Source organism: Manacus candei, unplaced genomic scaffold, assembly GCF_025592945.1.
Source record: "Manacus candei isolate 608988 ecotype Guabito, Panama unplaced genomic scaffold, ASM2559294v1 h1tg000046l, whole genome shotgun sequence".
Classification (NCBI taxonomy): domain Eukaryota; kingdom Metazoa; phylum Chordata; class Aves; order Passeriformes; family Pipridae; genus Manacus; species Manacus candei.
The window spans coordinates 6,454,950-6,459,927 of record NW_026138094.1 but is presented as its reverse complement, the minus strand read 5'-3'; positions in this window follow the sequence as shown (position 1 = coordinate 6,459,927).

Here is a 4,978-nt window from a genome sequence, read left to right as displayed (position 1 = left end):
TGGGGCTGCGCGTCCCCGCCCCGCCTGTGCCGCCTCCTTTTGCTGCGGCTCTCGGCGAGTCCGGGTCCCGCCCTGCAGCTGCAGGTGAGCGGGGTTTGGGCACTGACAGCGGCCCTGGGGCCCGTCAGGGCCGTTACGAGTGAGAGGGAACGGCCTGGCTGGCCTCACGTCTCCCCAGACAAAGCGCTCCGGGTGTTTCGCCCCGGTCCAGCGCACACACAAAGCCGTGGGGGAGAGGCGTGGGGAGGAGAGCGGGATGTCCTGTGTGAGAGAAACGAGTACAAGGAACAACGAAGTGTGACCTCTGACGAGAGGCCGAGGGTTCAGAGATGCCTTCCAGGTTTCGAGAGCATTAAAAGGGCTGTGATGCATCACATGTGAGAGCCAGCAACGACTTGCGGGAAGGAGATGGGGTGAAACAGCTCCGTGATTTACCGGCAAAGGAAGTTGTGCAACATTTTTTTATTTCGCTGGAGGTTTTCCAGCGCTGGTTCGCGGTCCCCTCCTGCCCCTTCCCAAAGGGCCGGGTCTGCCTCAGGGCCAGCGTGCACAGGGAAAGGGAAGGGCTGAAGATAAGAAGGATTGTTGTAGATAGAAGGGGATGTGGCCATGAGCCAGACAGGGGAGGAGTGAGGGAAAGGGAGAGGCAAGAGGATGAGAGTGGAGCTGCAGTCCAGCATCAGTCAATCAGAGCCTTGAGTGGGTAGCCAGCTTGCTTTGAGCTGCTCACAAACTAAGTGGTTATTAGTTATTACTACTGAGGAAGGAGATTCCTTCACGCATGGTTTTCCCTATGCGTGAATATAAGGACAAAGCCACGTAAAACAGCTACAGAGAACATTATCCACTGCATTATGGCAACTTTTCAGGAAGCTCCTCTGTTGCTGTAAAAATCTGAGTAACTTTTACATACCTGTACATAAGGAGTGTTTTGATCAATACTGATATTTTTATGGTAACAGACAAGCTTTTGTTTTTCCCTCAGTGACAGTCTGCAATTCATCATTAGATCAGCAACAGAACAAGCTTATGCATCTTATAGAATTGCTGGGCTGCAAAAGTGTGTCTAACAATTTATTGTGCGTAAACAGTGAAAGATAATGGAACACTGTGACACAGCTAATAATTCATATTCTATGCAGAATTGGTATTTTAAAAAAAAAATCCAAACAGGCTAGCACATTGTCCATCTGTGTGTTTCTATTTTAGTGCTGTTGTCAGAGTAACCATGACACTTTATCCTGACTACTGTCTCTTCTTCTGAGTCTAACAAGATCTGGAAGACAGATGAATACTGATTACTTCAATAAATCTGCCAATTCTGTGATCTGAAATGAGCTAAGGGTATATACATGACAGTGTATTTCAGGCATGGAAGAAGTGTTTAATTTGAATTGTGAGTGCGTAGCTGCTCACAGGAGCACATTCCATGGTGGCATGTCCTGTCCTACCACATCCTAATCCCTCTCCCTGTGTTTCCCAGGAAAGCACAGCAGCTTTTATTCTGTCTGCAGCTGGGAAAAAAAATGGGCCAAGGAGAAATAGGAATACAATTTCCTCTAAATAAAAGAGAATTTCCCTCTCAAAAAGTGTATGTTTGGTTTGATGTCCTCTGCCTTGATGCATATTTAAAGGTATTGTGAAAACATCTCTTACACTAAACACACATCCTGCAGTCCAGTGGGACTGTGTGGGTTAGAAATACCTGCACTGAAGAGCCCACGTTTAGGGTATCAGGGAAAACTTCCTAAGTTATCTTTATTGGCAACTTCAGTAGTCTCTAATTTTTACCATTAGCTTTAGTGTGTAACCACAGCTAAAAACATGATGTAGTCTCAAATTTCAACACTATGAGAAAAACTAGATTTTGTTCATATATGTTTTTTCCAATGCCAGGCAGAAGAAACCCAGGCTCTAAAGACTCAGACCTTGAAGAATGGCTTCAAAGCCTAAAGGATCCTCTTTTTTTTTTTCCCCCTCCAATTTTAAAGATGAAGTTTCTTACTTGGAATGAACAATACAGCCTCTACCCATGACCAGTGTAAGATACTAAAAAGAATTCTATCCTTCTATACCACCATAATTCTTCCCATCAGAGAGAAGAGCAACACCACTTTCAGAAAAATCCCTTTCCCAACCAAAATATCAACTTGGGATAAAATCCGTAACTCAACTCAGACATTCCTAAAGTGCTAAGGAACGGAAATGTTTAATGTAAGCTTTGAGCACATTAGTTAGAAAGTGGAAACTGAGTCTAAATAACAATTAGCACAGAAAGTAAACTGCTTGAATAATACACATATATTGAAATCCTTTTCACAGACATAATGAAATTATCCTTTCCTTCCCTCTGCTGTTTTCCAGCACTTACACTTCTAAACACTAATGATTTCACTCACAAGGAAAGAAATCCAAGATATCTTCTATTTCTTCTATCCAGGGCTGTTCTCCTAACTCCCATATTGCATTAAGTGCTACTTTAGTGTTTTTCATGTTTATCAGCCTTTTGGCTTTTGAGTAAACTTATCCCAGCCAATCTGCCTTTTTCTGTTCCTTCCCTATATATCTCCCTACGCAATGAAATTAGCTCTTCCAATAGCTTAACTTTGAATTACTGTCTAATTCTGTTAATTTTGCATAAAATGCCATAAACAGAAGATAGTTGCCTTCTCAGGTAGGCACATTTGGGAGAGTGGCTATCAGCATTAGGTTTTTAAGAGAAAACATTGCATCATTTTTGCAGGACTAGAACTGCAAAAATGACTAAACTGCTCACCAAACAGTTATGTCATACAAAAATCAGACAGAAGGGATTTTGGGTGCATTAATCAACAAGCTTCAAAGGGATGAAGGAATTTGTAACGTGTTGTATTAACTTCTAAGAACTAAAAGAGAACATTGTCCCAAATACTGAGTATATTTTTAAGAAAATTAGTAGGCACTAGAGAAATAGGACAGAATAAAACACGTGACAAGGAAAAGGAAGTGGCTTAACCAAAGAATATTTTACTCCATCCTATAAACTCTTTTCAGTGCTTCATACTTTCACAGCTTTTTGGCTGGAGCCTGGAAACAGCAAAATAACACTGTGAAACCTCTTGACTAAAAGGGCACAGGAAACGTTGTTGCTGGAACCTGCTGTCTCTGTGAGACAGGCACACATGGCAAGCCCAGGGACATGTGCAGCCGCCTGATGGGACCTGTATCTCCTGGCAAGAGAATGATCCAGAGCACAGACAGTGTTTAAGAACTATTTATTAATACAAGCACATGTAGCAACTTTTCCCCATGGACTAACAGCCTTATCTGAACACCAGTAAGTATTAATCTATGCAAGCAAGACATACCCTAGTTCACTGAGTATTATGCAGCAGAGAGAACAACTAATTTAATGCATTTTCAAGGTGATGTTTAAAGTAGTTGAGAGACACTAGTGAAAGCCTTACTCATACACCATTATGCAGCAAGGACACATTAGCATGCATTAATGAAGGGCTGCAAACCTTATTTTTGAATTATATTTTTGAGTTTGTATCACACCCTCAAAGGTATTGAGTCAAGTTTTAATATTCCCTGTGGTAGAGACTGCAAGGGTAAATGTGGGTAACTGCATTTAAAAGCATATTTCTTTCACCATTAATATGCAGCCCCAGCTCATGTTGAGTCTGGACTTTCAAATTACATATATTAGATCAATTTTTAAAAAATAGATTTATGTCTAGAATAAGTGCCGTCATTTTGTCAGATCTACAAATCCTTAATTTCAGAGAGCTCGCTAATTACTGGTTATCAGGATAGTCTTCATTCACCTTTAGACTCAGCTCAGGTAAGTTATGTAAAACGTACATGTATTTCTTAAGCACCAGCAAGATCAGATACATGTAAATACACTACTATATATAAAATAAAAATCCTGTAACCAAACACTTTTTCTAACTCTTTGATGAAGAAATATGAAATTAATTAGTCATCCACTTGTACAGGCTAATGTCAGCTTTAAAAGCACATCAGATTCTCTCTCAGTAGTTTAATTGTAGATTTTAAGTCCTTTTTTTTTTAACTTTCAGTAAGCCAGAGCAATCATACTAATTTCAGTTTAAAAGAATGGCTTATTTCCTTACACATTACTTAAGATGAAGGTCTAAATATATACATATATATTAAAATGTATATTAAAACACTAAAAGACATAATTCACTCTCTTTTTTTTCACCCCTGAATTAGGGTGGGCCCTTAGTAATAATAACCTTGGTTTTGTTCAGTTTGGATTCATATGCAAATATCAGAGGAAACTTAAAATTTGTTTAGAATATTCTTCCCTTTTACATTGTTTTAATAACAACACAAAATTTAAAAGGTAAAGTAGTTTCAAGTGGCCTTGATTTCATGACTAATTTATTGTAGAGGTCTCAACAGACACGTCAAAGTTGTTGTTCTTGTCCAGCTGTTACTACTGTCTTCTAAATGAGATTAAAACTAGATTAAGAGAACTTCTCTTCAAACTAAGGTTTTGGGTATCATTTTAGGATTTTGGTCATGCTAATGGGATGCACAGAAACAGGATGTATGGAACAAGTGACAACCACAAGATGTTCAGTAGCCTTACTGCAAACCTTGATAAGCTGGGTTTAGGCAGTGCAGAGGCCAAGGCAGACCATGCCATGGTTCCCTGCACACCCCACTCTCCCTGAAAGGGCACAGGATTGTGTTACAATGCTTGCACATCTCTAAGTTCCCAGGTAAAGTCAGCAGCCTCAGCATCAAGTACATCAAGTTGGGAGCTTTTTTGGCACAGGAAAACACGTACTAGTAACATCCCTGCCTCCTCAAAGTGCTTTCCCTGTGTTCTTTTGTCTTTCCATTCTCTACACAGCTTCAGGAGAAAAGGCACTAATGGAAATCTGGTGTAGCCATGGTGGCCTCTTGACATCTCAGCCTGCAGAGGGTCCAGGAGACTATTACCCAGACTTCCTCAGGC